Raw genomic sequence first — 25,387 nt, forward strand, 5'->3', positions numbered from 1 at the left:
TTAACTTTTGACAGAACGAAAAAAAAAAAACACAAAAAAACACATTTTATTCAATAGAAGAGTTTTTTGACCACAAAGAGTATAAAGGATTTTGACATTGCATTGTAAGTGGATTATTCTATCTTGACTTTAATATTTTTTTGTATTGTATAAAATTATAATTTTGTGTTATATAAAATAAATTAATTTATATTGTAAAAAATTTTTTGCCCAAGACCAAGTTTGCATGCATTTGCATATTGGTAATGGCTAAATAGTAGATACTTTAAGCTATTGTAAGACCAAATTTGTACCACCCTATTTAATAGCAAATAAATGAATATGAATATGAATAAACGAAGTCTGTCCGGGCAGCTTTTGATAAAATAAATTACAGGAGCGAAGCAAGTAAATTAGTATTTGAATTTGTATCAAACTTAATTTGTAATAAATTGAAATGCACCATACATTTCCATTACGTTATTGCCATTCAAACTTAATTTTTTACTTAAATTAATTGAATACGAAACGTTATAAAAACGTCAGAAATAAAGTAAGTCATTAAAGTCACTTATGATAAGGACTTTTATGTTAATTATAGGGAATTTAATAATAATATAAACTACAGCAGCAAGCCAAGAGAATTGTTCTTTGAATATCTATCAAACAATAGGCCATTTCCTCTATGATAATATAATTCAAACTATAATGTTTATTTAACTTAATTGAATACGATATAAATATAAACGCTTTTTTCTTTGACCTGTAATTTTATCGACAATGGCGAATTAATTTTGACATTGAAACTGTGTGAATATTAAATTCAAATGAACGATTATGTATCAAAGTACCTAGACATAATCTTACTGTAAATCTTCATATAGAATTGTGCCAAAAATAAGCGTCTGTTTGTAAATATAATTTAATTACACAATGCTCTGAATGAAACAAGTTTGAACCACTGCCAATAAATTCAGCGGCTATGAATTTGAATCAAACTGTTTTGAATTCTACAACTAAGACACTACCATGATCAATCAATTGGTTTTCAGTTTTTTTACGATACTAGAGTTATTACTTAGGCTTTGTTTTACGACTACGAGCGTACAACATATATATGAACAACACAGAGAGGCTGACACGAGTGTATATTAAAACTAGCCTTGAAAATAACGTTATCGCATTACGACTAGGTTTTCCGACCAGATGAAGTGATCGTGGAACATAGAGCGATCTGTTACAAGTTTCAGCGAACGTACAATGGTGTCGGTAACTTTAATAACAGCCACGGCCTTGAACGTTAAGCAGTTCGAAAATAAGCGGCGCATGGAAATAGCCACGATGAAAATACGAGCACGTGATGCTACGTACCTTGCGTAGACGGAGAAAATCAATGGTGTGTGCCACTCGGCGGTCGGCGGCGAAGTGAGCCAGTGTGTCAGCGGAGCGCGCCCCACCCGAGCTTACGGTCGCCCGATATCACAGTTCGAAATTTAAAAAAAAAACACTAATCTCACTTAAAAAACCTAATACACTGAATTACAGGCGGCTACGAGATGTTATTCCGCGATTGTCGCACACGTCGTGTGGGGTCGGAGGTTCGCGGTGGACTGAGCTGATCGCAGAGCCGTCGAGGCGCCCGCCGCTCCCCCCCTCGCCCCCCGGACCGCTGTGACGTCGCATTGATGGTGGAAATTAGCAGCTTCCCGAACGAGGGTCGCTGGATGTAGGTCACGGGGACTGGGCCTGCACTTGCCCACTCTACCGTGCTGATACACTTGACAAGTTTAAGGACGTAATGGTTAATATTAGATTGATTCGTAGCAATCACCGCTTGCGGAAACATATCTGTATTTAATATAATGAAGTGAGAAGAGGCGGGGTGGTTTTAATTGATTTCCATCATATAGCCTAGTTATAACGACGATGTCGGTGATATTCTTGTTCATAGCCTTATGTAGTTAATATTAAATATAAATCTAAAAAAAAAACACGTGATATCGAGGTAATGTTTAGTTTTTTTAGGAACTTTCTACATTTGTTTAGAGACATACCTAGATTTATTAATTTTCTATTAAAATTTATCAGCCCACATCAAATAAAGACCTCGAGAAAGAGAAAGAGAGTGCTTATCTCAGTCTTATTTTCCGCAAAATAGCACTTATTCAACAAATTTTCTCGATTCATTAAGTTATTAATTTACAATCAATATAATTATGTATTTATTACTCTGGTATTTTATTAACTGATCAAGCTCCAAACTTTACCCAAACCTCCACGGATAATTATTTTTATATATTCACCAATTGGAATAAATTTAGAAGAGGAATTTCAACGCCTAGATAAATAATATTGCCTTTATTACGTGTGGAATGTGAAACTAGTTATTATTGGTATAGTTGTTATATTTAAATATGAAATACTGAATACAGTACTATTTTAAAAGGACGCCAAGACAAGTATCAAAGTACAAGTATAGAAGAATATAGAAGAAGCATCTTTACAAAGGCGTCCTCTAACGGTTACCATTTAAATCCAAATATTTTGTTAAAATAGGATTTATAATCACTTACTGAACGTCAAAACTACCACCTGTTCCAAATTTGCCACTGACGTGAAATTTTACTGCCTAACTGAACTTTTCCTACTGAACTGTATAAAGAAAGTCATTTATTTATAGTATTTTCCTTGATTATCGCGAGTGTTACACATTTAAATAAAACACTTTTAAAGGATTAAAACGCGTGTAATTGTAACGGCTTAACCCGACGTTTGAAGACCTTTTCAGATTCATTTTTTACACATACCAAAAAAGAAGAGGACACTGTCAGTAAATTTTGCCAAAAACCATCCTTGTACAGCAAATACCACCCCCGAGGAAATAAATGGGGCTAAACTTCATAATGACAACTATGACAAATACTATCTTTGACTCACTTCATCTACAGTCCCCCTGAAAACGAGATCTGGAAAGGTCTTGAAACATCGGGTTAACTAAAATAAAAATGTAACTTTTACGCAAACATCTAATGTGAAACCGTTACAATTACACGCGTTTTAATCCTTTAAAAGTGTTTCATTTATTTAAGGTATTATTTATTTACTACATAAAAGTTTTTTTTACAATTCTTTTTGAATTTCGTGTATCATTTGCTTTGTACTTTTCTAGGATTATAATTTAAATGAATATACATAAATCACCCCATAAAAGACTTAATAACTCGGCTTAACCAAGTAGTAGGCGTAACACTTATTATGTTTGTTCCTGGTGTTAATGAATCCAGTCCTAAGCAATTTGTCTCCGATTCGAACCAACTGTGAGCATGTGCTCATCATTCCAATGTTTATTTCACTATCTCTGGGGTACCATTCTGTCATGTATTTGCTCCACTTGTACTGGGTACTTTGCATCATGCGACCTGTCCATCTCCACTTTTCCTTGTTTTTTAAAGCCTATTATTCTCCGTTCCAATGCTCTTCGACAATATTCTAAGTTGTGTCGATGATGCGCTGTAAGAGACCTGGTTACATCTCACTATTGAATAAACAAATATCTAAATAAAAATATATCATGTTCTTTATAAAACTATTAACTTAACAATACAAATAGGAACAGCGAACCAGAGGGCTTCTCTGTTTCACTCGACCCGCTACTGGCCACACATACTCGCCGCATATTTACGCCATACATACTCGCCACATATATGCGCCATATATACTCGCCACATATTTACGCCACCCATACTCGCCACATATTTACGCCACACATACTCGCCACATATTTACGCCAAGTATACTCGCCACACGTACACTTTTTCTTTCGTAAGATAGCTTTCTTTCGCCGATAATTTTTTAAAAGTGGACCCAGAATTACACAGATAATTATTTACTTGCTCTTCTCTTACAGAATTCATTTCAATACTCGTACTACCACCCTAACATTACTCTGAAATAGCTGTCACTATAATTTAACTCACATTTCTCTTCTATTACCTATACTGTTTCTAATTCTAAATATATCAGTATTTATTTTTTGAGGAGTAACATATTGTTTTTCATGACTGGTTATGCATATGCAATGGTAGTTTAAACTTAGGTTTTCCTAAGTTTGTACTACCATTAAGTAAGTCTGTTTTAGTTCAAAAAGCACACGACTTACAATGTAAGCAAACAATTTGCTTAGATAGTTTATACGTCTAGATAGAGTCTCTTGCTGGTAGGCAACAGATAGAAACAGGCCAAGCTTAATACTTTAGTGTGCGTGACAAGTTACGTCTTACATTCGCGATTTGTATGACACTTTGTGTGAGTATGCTTGCATTGCTCAAAATAGAGGTTAACTCGAAACTCATTTTTTTCGGCGTTTTCACAGCTGTCATAGTCTATCTAGATGTTTAAATGATCTAAACCATTTTTTTCAAAATGGCCATCGTTGCCACGGTCTAGTGAAAAAAACTCATTTTCAATGATACTCAACCTGAATAGCTACCGACTATCCAGAAACCCAAACATAACGGTTTTTAGCTTTGTTTATCAAGACCTTTCCAACAATATGTGTGTGTATTGTAGTTGCTGAGGAATAAAATTTCCAACGCCATATAGAGATTTATTGCAGTCTCAAAAGTAAACAAGATCTTATATTTGTAATGAGTATCTGTGGTTTTAATGTAGGCCTTTAAACTAGCGTCTAGTTTAGTCTGGACACGAACTTTTGATTTACGCACTGTTCCATGGAAAGTTTAGTCACTGCTTGTTCTAGAATTTTCCTAAGCGACTCGATGTTGGCGTGTTGTTAAATCTGGCCATGCCTTCTAAAATTTATTATTGTTTGTAGTCCACGGGGTTCAGATCTAGCCCGATCTGGGCAACACTCGTGTTGCCCAGATCGGGCTAGTACCTATATAGAGGCCGGATTTTTGTCTTGCAACCAAGTTTGGGAAGCTCGTTCCTTAAGACAAGGTGCAGAGTCTTGCTCGAAAGTCCAATATATATTTTTAAAAAGCGTGTACTAAGAGGTTTTTCATACGATATAAGACTAGTCTCTTGATACTCTTTGGTGGAAGACTTCATTACGTTCTCACAAAAATGAAGCTATTTCACTTCAAGATAAGACATCAAGGATGATGCACTTTTCCTAAAATTTGTGATGCTTCTATAGACTTATGACTTTGTGAAAATATTTTATCAGTTAAAAGGATATTTCTGTACTTTTGTACTTTTCTGTACTCTTTAACATAGGGATCTGTTTAGGGCTTATTAATATACCAACGATAAGCACCAAGCATCAGGTCTTCTTTGACAATACGCCATAGAGTTCTAGCGAGAATCTGCATTTCTCGCAATACATTTTTTCTAGCCTTTTAGGATAAACAGTATTTATAGTTCTAACAGCACATGGTTGCTCTGATATTTTATCGTCTCCAATAGAGGACGTGTTGGTATATCTATCAATAATGCCACATACGACTGATTTTGATGTGTTTAGAAAATAACCGACCGTTTCATATCCACTTTGTGCAAGCCAATCACTTCAGTTCTGTTTCTTTAACAAACCATTTGAAACCAAATGATCAAAGTTTCTACAATTATAAACGCGTTCCAAATTTAAATTATTATTTTTCTTTTATTTTTATTTGTTGTTTAAATATTTAAGGTCAGACTAGTAATATTTATAATCATTGTTTCAAGGATAAATAAGAAAATACGAGTTTGTGTCAAAAAAATTCTGATCTTGTTTACAATGTTCTGGAATGAAAGTAACATTACGCCCGGTGATATGAGTTAATTGCCAAATATTTTATTTGTGTCATCGCTGATCCATCCGTTTTATGTATTTTCCAGAGCTTCAAAAATTCACATTCTGCCTTGCAAATACGAAGAATGTTATGAACATAAAATATAAATAATAAAATATGCATTAAGCGTAATTTATATAACTATGTATAGATTTATAATGGATTATAAATTCCAGAAGGTATCTCCTTGCTTCTCATTTCAAGACCACTTTGGGAATCATATTCGCTCCAGTGAACTTTCACGCTTAATTAAACAAATGCGGTTCTCGTTACCGATGTTATTGTTCTACCTTTGTGGAGCGTTCAAAATTATTCTGCACTTCAATTGTATTGTATGAAATGCACTTGAATTTGCAGGTGCATTTTTTTATTACCTATTTTTTAATATAAGAGGAGGACAAACGATTGTGCCTTATGTTAAGTTCACACGTATTCTTTTGTAATACCAGAGGAATCACAGGAGCATTTTCTGCTTCTTAGTGACCTGAGGAAGGGATCTGTGGAAGCACGTACTCAATTGCCGTCTGAACGGAGCCCATGAGGTGAATCGTTTCTGCGGTGCCACTATGGGACCTGTAAACATTCGTGTATGTGCGGACACGGTCCTCAAAATCTAAGTGCAGCCAGAGAGTGGAGCCAAACTTCAAAATTGCCATCTTTATAGTGCTGGAAATACCGCGTAGGGAACATCTTTCCATGGTTGCAATGGATGAGCATGCAAATTGATGAACTGATGTAGACGACCTGAAAATTGACTTTTAACCACATTGTATAGACACTGCTCATCCTACAATGCTAGAGCTGTATGCGCGAAGTGCAGCTCAGATAGAAAACTTTAAGGCGAGCTCTGTTTTCCTTTGACGTTAAGAGTGGACCTGAATTGCTATTCTTCTATCGTTTTCAGAACTTTTGCCAAGAATTGACTGGGAGTGCGTTTATTTCGATACTTATTCTCAAAAGGCTCCGTCCAAGGCTTTGGAAGCAACCCTATTTCAGGTGGTGACAGCTTGGATTCGGCTGACAACTGGCTTCGTTAGTAAAAACTACGTTGCTAAAATATTTATGCTGGTAGTAATAATAATATTTTTTGAAACTCAGTTTTGAAGTTCTTTTCGTTCGATTTTTGATTGTTTAAGACGAGTTTTGTAAATGGATAAGCACCTACTTTATTTTCTCTGGCAGGTTTCTGCTCTGTGTCGCCGCGAAATTATTATGCGACCTTGTTGTTTAAAGTATTGTAAGTTTTTGTTTTGCAATTTTCTTTTGTAGCTTATAATGTTCAAGTCGTTACAATGAATGAACAGCTCTATATAGTTCCCATTTGATAAAGATTGTCACTTTTTCCTATTACCTTGATGCGTTGTCGATCAATTTTCAATTTTAACTTAACAACAACACGCAAGCTATAATTAACCATGATATTTGTGCTCCATCGGAATATATATAAAATGAAACATGTATAAGAGAACTGTTAATGTGAAATGAATTCGAAAAGGAAGGATCATACATTTATAATTAAAAAAATATTATTCTAGAATAATTTAGGTTGTAGTTTTTGTATTCAATCACTAAACTATCCTTAAAATCTGAATCTAATTTATATAAAATTTATTAAAAACCAAATACGAATCTATATCATTTAAATATTCAATTATTATTCATGGTAACTTTAAAATTGCCAAAAATACTGGTTTATCAGTTTATTAATGTACAATATTATTCGTTCATAAGAATATCCAAACTTATCCCACAAAAATAGGAAAGCATTTACAAATTTCAATGTGTGTTTTTGTGTGCGTTCATACAATTTACAGATTTTTTCATAAATCACTGGACAAACTTCACATTTCGTCCTCGTTGGGGCCTTCATGGGCCACGATCTATGTCGCTGGAAAAGCTTTACCCTAGTCCATATTATTATATGGGCCCTGTTTCAGGGTCTCAATACGTAAGGGTTGTTTTCCTCCTGTCAACAAAACAAATCTGCTTGTATTCGCCACACATATAAAAAGCAAATAGCATTGTTATGTTTTTACAGTCAGATAATATGTCGAAAATATATAATAATATGTATATATATATATATATGATAATGTCCTTTAAAAAAAACTCATGATGTCGTAACTATTTATTCCCCACACGCCACGTGCCAATGTGTTTTCGGCTTTCGAAATCAATATGTACGTTTATTGGACTCTTTATAAGGTCGGCAACGCTCCTGTGATGCCTTTGGTGTTTCAAGAGATTATTGGCTGACACGTATGTTCGTATGTCCTCCCTCTACCCGCAACGCTTTGTAGGCGGGTACGTATATTTGCACAGGAAACCAGAACCAAATTCAGAATCACAGCAAAGTTTTCGGCAACTTTTATTTTTGTTTGAGTTAATCCCAGAAGTGAAGAAGATTTAATTCAATATACTATGAAAATAGATCTTCACAAATGCTCCTAACACATAAGTTAGCTTAGACTCTGTATATACGCGCTCGTGAAATTTTCTATGATCCTATTAAAGCTTATCGGATCTAAACAAAGCCAGTGAGTACATAACATACAGCCTGACTACGTAATACAAACAGCATAGTGTTGAAGTTACGATTGCACTTGAAATCTGCAGTTAACTGCAAATTTTTACGTAAAACTGCTTAAAAATCAGGCCTTTAAAATGTTAATTCCCTTGTCAGATCATTTTAATATGTATTTTTTAAATATTTTTAAGAGCTGTGGATTATGCATAAATAAATAAACAACTCTCGCTTATGTTGTCCACTTTTAAAAGAAAATGGGTGATTTTGAATTTTCATTGATAACAAAATTATTTATTTAAAACAGCAGGGGTGAGGATGTAGTGGGTGAACATGGTGATATTCATATAAAATACAAAAAATTAAATATATTCCATTTTTATATAACGTTTTACTTAAATGTATATGTATCCTTTGTTTTTTCAAAGTAGCACAATATACTAAAAGAATTCCAGATTCAGAAATATAAAAAATATGAGATAATTTAGAATCTTTGATAATGTATTCTTATGCCATCCCGTATTCCTTTGTTCTGAGATTAATTTTCGCAGGGCCGTTTATGTTTCATATAAATGTAAATAAAGGAAAACCAAACCGCCGGGAACACATTTCATTATATTCCTGGTGGAATTGTGCGTCCCGAATCAATCGGACATTTATATTGGGTGAATTCGAACAATATGAAATTGACCTAAAATTGTTCAATCGTAAAAGAGTTAGAACATTTTTGATGAGAAAATTATAAGAGGATTCCGAGTAATAATTAAAGAAGGATTTGTTGAAAAAGAAATATTGGAAACGCAAGAAAAAGTTCTTATATTTTCTTAAGAGATATTTTTAGCGCCGCCCATTGAGTTATTTCTTTACTTTCCACTACCGGTACCTTAAGGAATATTGTAGATTTCATCTTTATATTGAAATTTAATTAGCACTCGCGGGCGCTCGCGACAATGTCTGCTTAAGGCGAAGAGTAAGCAGAAAACATGCAAACAAGGTGTTTTTAGACAAGTTTTTTGGTGAAAATATAGCATTTCTAGCTATGAACACTACTTAATCCTGTTACACATATACTTAAATCTTATTTGTAGGTTTCTTATGCTTGCTGTTGGTTATAGTTTTCTTTTCAGAGTCTTTTTGAACTACCACTTTTCTTTTTTTTTTTTATGGAATAGGAGGACAAACGAGCGTACGGGTCACCTGTTGTTAAGTGATCACCGCCGCCCACAATCTCTTGCAACACCAGAGGAATCACAGGAGCGTTGCCGGCCTTTAAGGAAGGTGTACGCGCTTTTTTGAAGGTACCCATGTCGTATCGTCCCTGAAACACCGCACAAGGAAGCTCATTCCACAGCTTTGTAGTACGTGGAAGAAAGCTCCTTGAAAACCACACTGTAGAGGACCGCCACACATCCAGATGGTGAGGATGATATCCTAACTTGTGGCGTGTCGTGCGTAGGTGGAATTCGGCGGCAGGAATCAGGCTAAACAGCTCTTCGGAACACTCCCCGTGATAAATGCGGGTTTATATTTTTTTTTTCCCGATTTAATTCCTTGCAATTAAACAAGTTTTTTGGCATGGCATGACGCATTTTTTAGTACAACTCTCAGAAAAGTTATTCTTATAGCTTTACTTTTTTGTGTAGGTATATTTATTCAGATTAGTAATGAATAACGAGGATTGTACGCATATAAACTGTTTTCCACGCAAGAATTTTGAAAATGTTGGCTTTGTTACATAGATGGCGGGCTGGAAGCCGTGAACTCATATCGCTCAAGGTTGCTGGCATATACTGTCGCCTTAACTTATGTAATTTAATGTTACTATTGAGAACTCATTCGCCTGAAACAAATACTTAATATTACCGGACTTGCAGAAATACATAGGTCAAAATTACATTCAAATCGGGATTAGGGTGCACAGACAAACGACATACATTCTAATTTCTTTTTACCTTTGCTTACCGTGTATAATTTTTTTTAAATATACATTACTACAGAAGACTATGATTTTATTATAATTATTACTATGTGTAGGTTCAATTATACGAACAGCCCAACATCTGTCACTTTCCCAATTGCTACCAAGATCTTGAAATTGAAGTATAAGAGGGAAATCAATCGGATCTGAGACGTAAAGGAGTTGCTCTTTGTTAATTTTCTCATAAGATTATGTAAGAAACATTTTTTTTAGTTTATTTCAATCATATTTTTGTTAAAATTAAATTAAATCTGCGAGATTTCTTAATTAAGTCTGGTCTCTATGCTTGCCTATTGTAAACATCTATTAGTAAATGCTGTAAGGGCCTTTAATAACTAGATATACCAGATTAAATAGAATTATAATAATCATTAAACAAATGTCATGTATATCTGGTGTGTTCCAAAAGCTAAAGATTATTAACATTCAAAAAATGGATGACCCAGTGCTCTGTGAACGGCTACATCACTTGGCGTTGCGTAGAGACGTCGCTTCATTGTGTCCTCTACCGCATTTATCACGGGAAATATTACAAAAAGCTGTTTGACCTGATTCCTGACGCCGAATGCTACCCTTTGCGCGACACGACTCAAATTACAGTATCATCCCCACCATCAGGATGTGTGGTGTTCCTTCACAGTGCGGTTTTCAAGGAATATTCTTCCACTTCCAAGATGTTGAGCTTCCGTGTGTCTCCAGGACGATACGACATAGGTACCATAAATAAGCGCTTATACCTTTCTAAAAGGCCGGCAACGCTCCTGTTATTCTTCTAGTGTTGCGAGAGAGTGCGAGCGAAGGTGGCACTTAGCATCAGGTAACCTGTAAGTTCGTTTGTCCTCCTCATCCAATAAAACAAGCTTCAGAATTTCTGACTTCATAATCTATCAATTTTCCGATCGTCACAGGATTCTACAGATTAATACTATATTTAAAATCAGTAATCCGACTGAACTTCAGTATATTTACAAGGGCACTGAGTGAATCACTCTATCTTAAGCCTCAATGACGAGCGACCTACGTCATATTTTAATACCATCCAACTCAAATCTTATTGTCACTGTTATCTTTGATGTAGAAATAGAAACACGTGAAGAATATATGTCTGCGGGTGCATATAGCTAGACTGGTGAGAGACTAGCGATACGCAAGGACATGAGATTTGACGTTCATAATAAATGAAGATCTCATAGCAAACGTGGTCGTTAACCACAGGCCTGATGAGAAAGCTCATTGTCGCTCAATGGGCTATGCAGTTAGGAGAGGAGAACCATAGTCACCGACATAGCTCAAATGATTGTGAAATTAAATTTGCAGTGGGCGGACAGATGGCCGTTGAGGCAGTAAAAATCATCGAATGATCGACCACGTACCGGAAGACGCCGTGTTGGTAAGCCCCCCATAAGATAGACCGATTAGGGTAGCATAGGACAGTTCATTGTGGAGATGTTTGGTGGAGGCCTTAGTGCAGAAGTGGACGTCTTCCGGCTGATGATGATGGATATATGAAGAAAGAAGATAAAAAAAAATGAATATTCATTGACTATTTAGTAATCTTTACCGAGAGTTAAGTAATTAATTACGCAATGCACGATCACCAGTCGCGGGAGTAGGAAGCGGGATAGCGGATGCACGGATCTGTCGGCGCTTGCGTTCAACTAACGAAAGAGTCGCGAATACAACGATTATGAAGTACTTTAATTATTTATAGTGAAATTTGTTCTAAAATTAAGTAGTTACTCAGTTGTTTTTCCTCATAAGCAAAACACGCATCCTGCAAAAAACATGAATTTTTTTAAAAATCTTGGGGACATTTTTAAGAAATATATTTAAGGCTTATAAGTAAAGCAGAGTCGGCTACAGGATCAACTAGTCACAAGTAACACCGAAAATATTTTTGAGAAAATAATTAAACCTTTTATGACTTGCTTCTCTCGCTATATGTTAGAGAATGATGAAATGAGCCGCACTACGACGCTGCCGATGTGTCAAGTGGCAAAGAGTTACTTTAACTTAGGTTTTAGGTTTAGGTTTAAAGAGTTTATTTCTCAAAAAGAACAAAAGTTCACTTACATGAGAACAATGATTCTAAATAAATATAAAAGAAAACATGGGGGTTGTCATTGAGCTGTCACGCAGAACATACTACTGATCCATATTTTAATTCTGTTTCAGATTATTTACGCTGCAAATCAGCGCTTGCTGTCCCATCCCAGCCTCAGAAAGTGGTGCTGCATCGGTACAAGTGTTGGTGTGTCGGTGTGGCTACCCATCACAATGTTTTAGGATAGTATATTTCCTAAGTATTTTTGTCCTGTTAATATAGTTGCTAAGGTATTTATTGTTTTCAGATTTGTCTTCTGCACATAGCAACGCGCAGTTCGTGTCATTCGAGGACCAATAGCTGAGCTTGTGTGTGAAGTGACTGTTAAATGGACCAATAGTGAATTAATGAGTGATAATAATCTAAACATAAACAATGTTTGTAGCCAAGCCAGTGATCTTGTGAAATGTGACCTATGCTCTCCTACACGTTATTTTAGAGGTGCAAGAGGCTTAAAAATTCACACCGGTAAAAAGCACAGTTCCGCGTTAGTTTCGGATATACATCATAACACCTTGCCCTCGACAAATAACGCATATCATGTTAACACAAATTTTTCGGAATTATTAGGAAAATTAAAGAATTCGGTTCCAGTAGTAAAGCGAATTCCAAAAGGGGCTCGCATTACTGTTGCAACTGCACTCTCCAAAGTCATTCGATCTACAGTCAACCAAAATTCAAAAGATAGTTGGGAGCATTTGTTCATGTTCGCATATTCAACTTTACATGCAAAAAAAAGATGACCACAGTTCACTCACACAGAAAATAAAATCAAATTGTTCTGACCCAAATATCTTTGGCAATATTTTAAATAGTAACCAAAATTCAAAATTCAACATTTTTCGAAAAGTAGAACAGAAAGTTAATGACGGTGACGTGAAAGGTGCTGCATCTATACTTTTTTCAAATGATATCCTGGCACCCGACTCAAATGAAACACTTTTGGCTTTACAAAGTAAACACCCATCACCAGATGCTAATTGTGTTATTCCGGAACCATCTTTTTCCGATAATCATCTACGGGCTAGTGATGGTGATGTACTAAAAGCAATAATGTCCTTTAAGACTGGTTCTGCCGGCGGCCCCGATGGACTGACACCCCAGCATCTGAAAGATCTGGTATGTCCTTCCACAGGGGATGCGGGTAGAGCGTTGCTTGAGGACATTGTTCTCTTAGTAAATCTCATGCTTTCTGGAAAAGTTAATACCGAAATTACCGAAATTTTATATGGTGCGAATATATGTGCTCTTAAAAAAAAAGATGGTGGGATTCGTCCTATAGCCGTGGGCTGCACATTTCGACGCCTTGTTTCTAAAATTTGTTGTAAACATATTTCTCCTTTCCTATCAACTAAATTCATTCCAACTCAGTTGGGTTTCGGCTGCAAAAGTGGTTGCGAAGCTGCAGTCCACGCTGCGCGAACTTTTTTGGAGAGGAACTCTGGTGATGTCTTTTTAAAATTAGATGTGAAAAATGCTTTCAACTCTGTTGATAGGGGAGCTCTGCTGAGAGAAGTTAAAAATTCAATTCCTTCAATCTATCATTATATTTGGCAATGTTATAGTAAACCATCCAAATTATTATTCAAAAATCATAATATTTGGTCTTCTGTTGGCTGTCAGCAAGGCGACCCTCTTGGTCCAGCAATATTTAGCCTTGCCATTCATTCCGCCATAACAAAACTAAAATCAAAATTTAATGTTTGGTACTTGGATGATGGTACTTTGGGTAGTGAAGTGGACTCTGTTTTAGATGATTTGAAAGTTCTAATAGAAAGTTTTAGCTCAATCGGCCTTGAGTTAAATTTTTCGAAATGCGAGCTTTTTATCGGCGAAAATTTCCAAATTTCAGACCGGGTTGATATTACCAATAAATTTAACGTTCTGGCCCCCAATATTAAAGTTTTGGATAAGAATTCACTTGACCTTCTTGGAGCTCCATTATTTCCTGTTTCAATTCCAACGATCTTAAACGATCACATTAAAAAATTTAATAATGTTTCGGACAGATTATTGAAAATTAATTCTCATATGGCCTTAACTATTATTCGGTCTTGTTTATTTGTTCCAAAATTTACGTACCTCTTAAGGTCTAGCCCGTTATGGAAATTTCCAAATTTGCTTGATGTGATTGATATTTCACTTAAAAATATTTTAGAAACCATTTTGAATTGCGCGTTTACAGATCGTGCATGGTCTCAAGCCTCTTTACCGATACGGTTTGGTGGTTTGGGTACTCGCAAAGTTTCGGGCGTTGCCTTACCAGCATTTCTATCTTCAGTTCATAGTGCGCAGCCTTTGGTTACTAGAATTGTAAATCATGTACCAGGTAACTCAAAGATTGTGTATTTGAACGAAGCTAACAATGCTTGGCTAAATATTGCAAACATTCAAAATTTTCCAGACGATTTAAAGTGTCAAAAAGCATGGGACGCACTTCTTTGTAAGTCAGCCTTTGATGATCTTTTGATCTCATCTACTGACATAACAGAGCGTGCTCGTCTTTTGGCCGTGACAGAAAATGAGTCGGGATTTTGGTTACAAGCCTTGCCTTCTGCGCCGATTGGAACGCTACTTGACAATATGACATTGTCAATATGCGTATCACTCCGGCTAGGTATAAAACTGAATGAACCACATCAATGTAGATGTGGCGTTCAGGTAGATGCTCTTGGACGCCACGGGTTATCCTGCCTAAAATCGGCAGGCCGTATCAGTCGTCACGCCAGCATTAATGAAGTCATCCGCAGGGCATTTGCCGCTCTTAATATACCAGCTGTTTTAGAGCCTAATGGTATTACCCGCCGCGATGGCAAGCGTCCTGATGGAATGACGCTGGTGGCTTGGGCACGGGGAAGGGCGCTGGTATGGGACGCTACTTGCGTCGACACTCTGGCTCCTTCTCATGTCCAAGTTACGTCAGTTGGTGCTGGGGCTGCTGCTTCGACTGCCGAAGACAGCAAGCGTCGCAAATATGTTGGTCTCAGTGAGTCATACATCTTTGTGCCGTTTGGTGTCGAGACACTTGGCCCGTGGGGCCCAGAGGCGCGGAGAATGTTCAAAATACTATCTTCGCGCCTCAATAAGGCTACTGGAAGCCCAAGTGCTGGCAGCTATTTCGGTCAACGGATCAGCCTTGCTATCCAACGGGGTAATGCTGCCAGTATTCTTGGTACGCTTCCACGTAATGATAGTTTTAATTTTATGTAGTCGTAGTATTGTAAATATAGTTATAAGATTTGTTTTGATTAAATAATTAAAATTAAAAAAAAAAAAAAAAAAAAAAAAAAAAAAAAAAAAAAAACATAAATTTTATAGTTTTATAATTACGGTGACTTTAAAGTTCAACAATAATAAATTAAAAACACGCTATGTTCTAAGGTAACAATCTATATATGATGTGATTGACAGTACTTTTTTAATTTAGCTTTAAATTTAGGAAAAGATTTTTCCTCAAATATATCTTTTGGCAAGTCATTTTATAGTAGGGCTGTAACTGTATAGTTTTCGTACCATAATTTGTCCTAGCTTTAGTTAATTGTAGTTTATGTTTTAACTTTGTTAAGCCAATCAAATAAAAGTCACCGGCAGCTCGTGTTAATAAAAATAGTACTAATAAATAATTAATAAAAAAATAAAAATCAGAAAGCAGAGTAATACAATGGCGGAAAGCATATATTTCGCTTAATCAAAGTGATAGACACGAAGGTTAATCGGCATTATTTTCATGGTTCATTTACCAATCTTGGCATTGGTTACTACGAAAAGTAAGTTGTAAAATAAATTATATTTATAATATATTTTGTTTTTTCCGTCTGAACTTATTAAAATAACCCCCATATAATGCCAACATATATATACCATATATTTTTTTTAAATAAATGCTACTTTACATGTATTTATCCGGAGTGTGTATTGAAAACATTTGACCAGCATTGGACGTCTTCCGTCTGATTATAGTGATGACGAAGATGATGATGTAACAAAATGGATAGAAGACAGCATTTAGGTAAATACATATAAAATCAAATAATGCTAGTATTGTATATTATTCTGTAATAAAGCAAGTTATATTTAAAGAATTTTGTTACTTGCTCACTGTCAACAAATACAAAATTACTTAATAGGAATACTTTTGTATTTTCATAACCGTGATATAAATTATGATACAACGAAACCATCTCGTTAGCGTGATTAATAATGAAAATTATGCGCTAATTTCGTTAATTTTCTCCTATATTTTGAGGCGATGCTTACGAAGTATCATGGAAGTCGTGGAGGATATAATTTACAGTGTTTCTGTAATTTGATATGTCTACACAAATAATAGAGGAGCCCAATAGAAAGTTACTCTATTCCTTAAACGGATGAAAAGTATTTATATCAAATTTAATACAAGACAACGATATACTATTTAATATGAAATTTATTATTCATACATAAATACATATGAGAATCTATACTCATCATATAAATTACACCTACTGGAATTCGAACCTGGGACCTATAGCTGATAGTGACATTAGCGAATTTTGAGGCTGCCAAGGTCCCAAAAACCACAAGGAATGGCTTAAAAAAGCTTGAGCGGCACTTTGTTCCACGCAATCGTATGTATTTTTTTTATATGAAAACTAGCTGACCCAGCAAATGTTGTATTGTCGATATTCAAATCGCGATACAAAAGTAACTGTTGATCGTAGATGGCTGAAAAAAGTTGTATGTATTTTTTAATGCTGACTCATAATCAAACAAATTTAAAAGAAATGTCACAAAAATTAAAAAAAAAATCGTGTGGACCACCCTTAACATTTAGGGGGATGAAAAATAGATGTTGTTCGATTAGACCTACCCAATATGCACTCAACATTTCATGAGAATCAATCAATTTAGCCGTTTCGGAGGAGTTCAATGTTTAACACCATGACACGAGAATTTTATAGATTAGATAAGGGAGGAGACGATCAGGGTGTTCAGTTGATGGTAATTTATACGCCCTGCCTAATTACAATGCAGTGCCGCTCAGGATTCTTGAAAAACCTAAAAATTCTGAGCGGCACTACAATTGCGCTCGTCACCTTGAGACATACGATTCAACAATAATAATAATTCATAACAACTTGTCAAGACGCGTAGTGTTCAAGACATCCATATAAGTAGTATTATTTGTATTAAAATACTAGCCGTTCCCGCCCGCTTCGCTGTGCGAATTTTAAAAGGAAGTAAATTAATAAATGAACATTGAAATTTGAAAAATAAATAGCCATAAACCATCTAGGATAAATTTCGCATTGAATGGTGGTAATTTCATGTAGATACCATCAGGGGCTTAGGCGTAATTGAGCCTGAAATAAAGACTATTTTCAGTATATATATATATATAAGATCTATAGATAATACATTAATATAATATAAAATTTACTCTTCTTTAAAAATACTCTTTCTCTTCCAGAAAGTATCAATACAATTGGATTTATACTAGAGTATTATACTGGCAAAAATAAGCAAATTGAATACCAGGTTGTTTAAGCACAACATTATAACTAACTAACGATTAGTTATAGTTTTTCAGTTACAACAGTTATATTAAGCGGTTCAAGCTGAAAGTTTATCGAAGCTCTCATATTTCTAGAAAATAATTTAATAAGATATTTTCAATATATGCCTTATGATCTCTTTTTGACTTTCTTTCCCTTTAAAACAAATAATATATGAGTTTTTGCATAATATTTCACTATATCTTTGATAGGTACTTAATGATGGTCTCAAAAACTCACAATAATGAACAACATTTATACTAACATTTTTATTTTCTAAATGTAAAAACAATCTGTCTGACTTATGTAATATTAAATCACACAAATAAATGGTCTTTGAAATTAAAACAAAATTGAATATTCTAGTATTCATAAAACGCAAAATGATTCGTTATTGCTTTTAAATTGAATGTTATGTAAATTATAATACAATTATCAGATAGATTTTATATATCTAATACATACTATTCATTCATCGATTTTGTCCATCAAATTTTTCAGGTAGACCTAATAATGCGTGTTAACAAAAAGTTTCAACAACAAATAATCCATGTACATTCCCGGACACGCGGTTATTGATTTTCCCTGCTAGGCCACCAGGGTACTGAGTTTTTGCAAGTCATTGAGGGTTCATGATAAATCGTCCCACAGTGACGCGTTAAATCAAAGCTTACGCAACAGCGACGTAGGTAAAAACATTGCTTTATAGGTTAAATCATTTTCATAATATAACTATTTGACATTTTGTCCTGAAATTACTTCCTCTATTCATATTTTATGTAGTCATCGATGTATAAGCTATCAAGAACGTTTTTGTTAATAACACCAAATTATACACAAATAAAAAACGCCTAGATTTAAATATCAAAAAAAGTTATGAATTCGTGAGTGAAAGTGGTGATTACTTAGTTACTTACTTACAACCTTGCGGGTTGTTAGTTATTAGTCTAGTCCGTCGTCTTAATCATTAAAAATACAAACATTTAATTGGACAACAGTTGGAATATCAAGAAACACGGCTGAATAAAGCCTTGTCTTACTTGACTTGGCTTAAGGTCATGCATCGTTTAGAAGGTGATATTACTGAACTACACTAAGCTTCACTCCAAACTTTTCCAATAGTCTTCACTTCTGCAATTCCACTCGATGCCTGATTTTCCGATCTCGTTAGGTTACATTTTGTCTCGGTGATTCTAATATAGACCTTACCTTGATAATATATGATCTTCCATAGAGACCTGCGGAACTTGTAGCTACTCAATTTTATGTTCACTTTCGGTGTTTGATCATCTTCTGATAGAATATTATTTTTCCGTCATATTTCAGTGGTATACCCAGAATATGGCAAAGATAGCGGCTTGTAATGACCTAGCACGTACTATCACAAATGGGAGTACCTCTGCATTTGATACAACTCGTCAAAAGATTATACATAGATGGTACAGCAGCTGTTCGGGTGGACGAAATAGACTCGACAAATTTCAAAACAGAGGGTGGCGTTCGACAGGGGTGTATCCTTTCACCTTTACTATTCAACATTTACACCGAGCACATAATGCGGATTGTTCTCGAGGACTGGGATAAAGGCATATCTGTCGGAGGGCGCAAAATTTGTAATCTCAGATATGCGGACGACACTACACTACTTGCCCAATCAAAGGAGGATATTGAAGAACTACTAACACGTTTGGAAATAACCAGCTTTGAATTCGGACTGGCCATCAACAGAGTTAAAACCAAGATGATGATAGTAGACCGCGTAAATAACAACAGGGTAGAATTTCAACACATTGCCAACTGTGAGGTGGTGCCAACCTACACCTATCTTGGTTCTACTATCTCCAATACCGGAGGTTGCTAGCTGGAAATCCGAAGGCGATGTGCTATAACCAGATCTGCGGTAGAGAAGCTCAATAAGATCTGGAAGGACGGAAGGATCACCAAAACCACCAAGGTTCGACTTATGAGGTGTCTTGTGTTTCCAATCTTCCTCTACGGGGCTGAAACCTGGTCCCCTAGACTTCAAGACCGCCGCAAAATTAATGCCTTAGAGATGTGGTGTTGGAGACGACTCCTGAAGATCCCTTGGACGGCTTTCCGAACCAACAATTCCATCTTAAAAGAACTGAAGATAAAAGAAAGGCTATCGTTGACTGTGCAACTACGAATTCTGAAGTTCTTTGGTCACATCTCCAGAAATGAAGGATCGATTGAGCGGTTGATAGTGCAGGGGAAGGTGGAGGGGAAAAGAGCGAGAGGACGCTCACCCACACGATGGACGGACCTTATCAAAACAGTGACCCAGACACCTGTGGTGGAGTGCTCCCGCAATGCTGCAAACCGTCAAAAGTGGAGGAGCATCGCGAGGGAGGCAGTGCGACCCATAACTGTGGAGACCAACGGCCACTAATGTTGCGTCATCTTGGCAACCACGACCACTCTGACAAGAGTGAACGATTGAGAAGAAGAATGACCTAGAGTTGGTGAGGAAGGCCTTTGTGATCTTTCACATCTCACATCGTTAGGTGTGTCACTATTTGTACTCTAAGCTAACTTCAAGCCATTTTGAGATCAGTGTAAGTTGGGCAAAATCACTATTACAGCAACGCTGTTTTATTTAACAACTCATTTCATTATTGTGATTTAATTATAACCTCGAAAAAGATTTGAGTGAAATAGCGGGATTTATCTAAGTTTCTAACATGATAAATATGATCCAAAAAATTTCCATACAAAATTGGAATTAAGAATAAAAAAATAGAAGTGTTTAAATTGTGACAATATGCCTGACTATATGTAAAAGAATACAGGAGAGTAGGGTACGAGAGGGTTTAATGGATAAACAAAGATTTTATTGGATACCAGGAAGTAGGTTTTATATTTTCACATCTACTCAAAGCGTACATCGATAGTTTATTTTATAGTTATAAAAAATATTACTCTATGTTGCAACAGTATTATGATTACAAAATTGTATTGCGCAGTGACATGGCTAGTCAAGTGTAACATAATATGCAATCAGGGAAGAGCGAAGGTTACAAATGCATTTCCTTCTTCCTAATTCGTTACTCATTCAAAAAACGTTGACAAAAAAATTTACTGACTTGTCTCAAAGCTAAGGCATAATTGAATGTTGTATTAAATTACAGTTAGTTTTATTTCACCCTGATCCAATGTTATTGGTATACGAGCGAGCGCCAGTGTCCTTGCCAGCTTAGATTTAAGTACTTTTACATATTACTTATTTATTTCAATAAAGTTTATTTGACTTTGCGGTCATTTTTTAACTGGCAACCATGGTTTATCGTAAATAGTAAATATAATACTTCAATTTTGTATTAAAATAAAACAGATGAATATAAATAATTTACATTAATATACCTGTTTACACCTGGCAAATCTAACGTTACGGCTGACTGAGAGCTGGCAATTCAAATTCAAATTCAAATATTTTTATTCAAAAATGGATGCGAAATCACTTATTGAAAGTCAAAAAAACTACCACCCATTCCAACATGAATGCCTCAGGCCTGAGAAGAATTGGCGCAACAAACTCAACCGGCTTTTCTTTTTTATCAAAAAATATGTTTACAAAGTAATATTGTACAATTAAGCTTATTATTTAATAGCCTGAGGGCGGTCGCTCCATCCCCAATCTGTGGTATCGTTAAGAAAGTGGTATGTTATAGTAACCTTTATCACATAAACGTTTTTTAACAATTCTTTTGAATAACGTAATTCTTTTGTTTTGAGCATTTTCTGGGATCTTGTTGTAAAAGCATATACATCGCCCCACAAAAGACTTATTTACTCGACTTAGCCGAGTAGTCAGTATCATCAGTTTATGTCTGTTTCTGGTGTTAACATTATGGTTATGACAGTTACTAGCAAATTCACTTATGTGCCTATGAACATACATTACATTATCAAGAAGTATATATTGAGAAACAACAGAAAAAAAGAAGAAAAAGATATTAATTTCTTTGAATTTTGCTCTCAATGATTCTTCAGGACCTAGTAACCTAGGTAGGTAAATAGCGCGAATTGCCCTCTTCTGCAGCACAAATATTGTATTAATATCGGTAGCGTTGCCCCATAGCAATAATAAAAAAGCCCAAAGCTTCCATAGTATCATGTCCTATGGTAATAGGACATAATACTATACTACTATAGCAGATTCCACCGGATTTATCAGCTCTCCGTTTAACAAAACACTTGCATCAAAATTGCAACATTTTTGACATTTGTTACGGTAAATTTTATATATTTCGTTTTCATGCTATATAAAATAGGTTATTAGCGCTAAACCAGTACACGATGTCAGTACATATATGAAAATTTAATATACGTTCAAACAAATCGTCACCTTTTTGCTCTTAATAGTGATTTTCATTATTATAACACAAGAAATAAGGGATTACTTGTAACTAATACTAGTAGGCTTCATAGATATAGATATAGAGATAGATAGATACATAATAACTTTAAGGGTAAATGTATACACTTTTATAATAAAGTCAGTTATTATCTATAAAGAAATTTAAATGTTTTATTAAAAAATGGCTCTGTCGTAAATCCTATTACTCCACAGATGAATATCTAAGTGAACGTACAGCCTGGGACTAGATTATGATTATTTTATAGCGATAGAAATTATTGTACAATATTGTATATTTTTATTGAAAAGAGTGCAAAAACAGTATGCTGGGAGAGTTTCTTGAGCCGCTTCTTCTCTCTCAGAGCGCCATTTGTTTCCGAAGCGGTAGTAGTATCTAGTATATTAGAAATGACATCAAAAATAATTCTTAAGGAATCAATTTTGAGAAAATAAATGCCTTTTTATGCCTTTTACGGTATTTTACTGTGGGGTCATGCTGGTGACATTGATCTAGTGTTTGCTCTGCAAAAGAGAGATGTTCGTGCTATATATCAGTTTGGTTATAGAGAGTCCCTCAAGGAAAATTTTAATGAAATAAATATAATGACTGTTCATTATCAGTACATTTATGAAAATTTAATATACGTTCACAAAAATCGTTACCTTTTTGCTCTTAATAGTGATTTTCATTATTATAAAACTGGAAATAAGGGATTAATTGTAACTAATTGTAGTAGGCTTCATAAGATAGATAATAGCTTAAAGGGTAAATGTATACACTCTTATAATAAAGTCCCAGTTCAGGCATTATCTATAAATAAATATAAATGTGTTATTAAAAAATGGCTCTGTCGTAAATCCTACTACTCCACAGCTGAATATCTAAGTGATCGGACAGCCTGGGACTAGATTATGATTGTTTTATAGCGATAAAAATGACTGTACAATATTGTATATTTTTATGGAAAGGAGTGCAAAAAAAAAAATTCTGGGAGAGTTTCATGCGCCGTTTCATCTCTCTCAGAGCGCCATGTGTTTCCGAAGCGGTAGTAGTATCTAGTATATTAGAAATTATTTCAAAAAGAATTATAAAGGAATCAATTTTGAGAAAATAAATGCCTTTTATGCCTTTTAACGGAAATGCCCCATACATCAGCAGTTTTTTTTCATGTCTAGAGATTTAAAAGTTTTAATTATTTCTCCAGGGCTTACAAATAAAAGAAAAATTGAAACTTTGTTGACATTCTCTAACATTTTCCAGAAGAAGTGACTCAGCTACACTGGTGGAGGAGACAAGAGTGTTTGTGATAGAAACTGGAATCTCAGAAAAAAAAATCTCAAAAGCAGTAGGAACTTCCTGAGTAGATTGAATTATTGTATTGTTTATTGATAGATTGTGTTCAACGTTGCGGTCTTTCAATCTTCCAGATTCCTAGTTCTATATTTTATCATTCCAAGTCATCTTTATTTTATTTTTTGCATTTTTAATTATTTGTCTGATATGCATAGACTTTGCAGTAGAACAAACACCCTTAAATAAATATTAAAAACTTTTTTATTACAATTCCTTACATAATTTATGTATGACGTAAAATTTATTAAAAAACATGTAGGTGCAATTTACTTCAGAAAATTAATTATACTAAAAAAAAGCGCGTACACTTTCCTTAAAGGCCGGCAACACTCCTCTGATTCCTCTGGTGTTGCAAGACAATGTGGGCGGCGATGATCACAACTCCAGGTGACACATACGCTCGTTTGTCCTCCGTTTCCATAAAAATATATTTGTATGATGAACGGGTTTATTGAGAAATTGATTTTACCACCTAATAGTTAGATATTTATAATCAATCACACGAGATAAATCACAGATAAATGAACATCTTGTTAAACCAACTAATGGAGCAAATTACTAGGAGTTTATGTTGTTACTTAGCTCGAACAATAGAACGCTAAGTGAATCGCATCTATTATTCGAAACCTAATCGAACGAAATTAGTTGCTGGTGGAGATGTTCCTATATCAATTACTTAGATTCGATTAGCTTTGCTCGGCGGATTTACAAGCGTTTAAATAAAATAAACCAACAATCATATGAAGTGTCATGTGTCTGGCGGGACAAGTTATTTAAATATTTTAATGGCCACTAGACTATTGTATTTGTATGACCAACTATATTTAGTAACGATTAATCTTTTAGTTTGTTAATTTATTCTGGCAATATCTACTAGAGCGCTTAAATCGGAGGTGGTAGTTGGAGCTAGTTGGAGCGACGATATAGAGTAGTTAGAGAGGCTAGATGGGAACCGCTGAAGACTGGGCCAAGTGTAATAAAGGCAAGTGAGCCACGTGTAAATCCTCAACACAAGGGGCTTAAATTCGGTGGATACTCTTAGCTTGAAGGTCTCTACGTCGTATTGGATTGGTCGGTAATTGATTCCACATAATGTCTGTGTGAGGTAGACAGTCCCTCGCAAAGCCTACGGTTGTAAAATATCAGACATCAACATGACACCGGTGGAATTTCGTATTTAAAAGTCTTTTAGTGGACTAAAACAGGCTGTTAATAACTTTAAAAATTATTCATTCATTCACCCCAAATTAGGCATATATAGCCTGTGCTATGGGTTGCAAGACAACGATATATTTAATACAATATACTAACTTTAATATACATAAATACATATAAACATCGATGACTCGGAAACAAACATCCATATTCATCATATAAATTATACCTACCGGGATTCAAACCTAAGGATGAATGTTCTATGCAATCTTGGTCGTAAATAGCTTGGATGACCCTGTAGATATATGACGTCTTCAATCAAGAATATTAACAAAAATATCTCAATATGATTCTAAACCTAATTATAAGTGTCTTTAAACGATCTGTCACTGTGTGACATTATGCAATTCTATGCAGTGACCTTGACTTTAAGAGGTTCCCCAAAGACCACTGATTAATATTTTAATTTGACCTTCATTAAAATCTGGAAAGGTTTCATCCAGAAACACTATGCAACGATATTGTTATTCTTCTGGTGTTACAATGACATTATGCAATCCATATCAACTTGTATCGGGTATACTAT

The 25,387-nt window shown here is 35.1% G+C and overlaps 2 protein-coding genes across 2 annotated transcripts in view; one reads left to right on the plus strand and one right to left on the minus strand.

Moving 5' to 3' along the window:
* LOC126966543 (protein Tob1) overlaps window positions 1-1,601 on the minus strand; it is a 40,830-nt gene extending 39,229 nt beyond the window's left edge. The window contains exon 1 of the mRNA XM_050810677.1: window positions 1,351-1,601. The gene's annotated coding sequence lies outside the window, so the exon portion shown is untranslated. The remainder of the gene's footprint in view (window positions 1-1,350) is intronic.
* Window positions 1-25,387, plus strand: part of LOC126966542 (uncharacterized) — a 309,865-nt gene that overhangs the window by 186,002 nt on the left and 98,476 nt on the right. The gene's annotated exons all lie outside the window — the stretch shown is intronic.

Source organism: Leptidea sinapis, chromosome 10 (assembly GCF_905404315.1).
Source record: "Leptidea sinapis chromosome 10, ilLepSina1.1, whole genome shotgun sequence".
NCBI classification, from domain to species: domain Eukaryota; kingdom Metazoa; phylum Arthropoda; class Insecta; order Lepidoptera; family Pieridae; genus Leptidea; species Leptidea sinapis.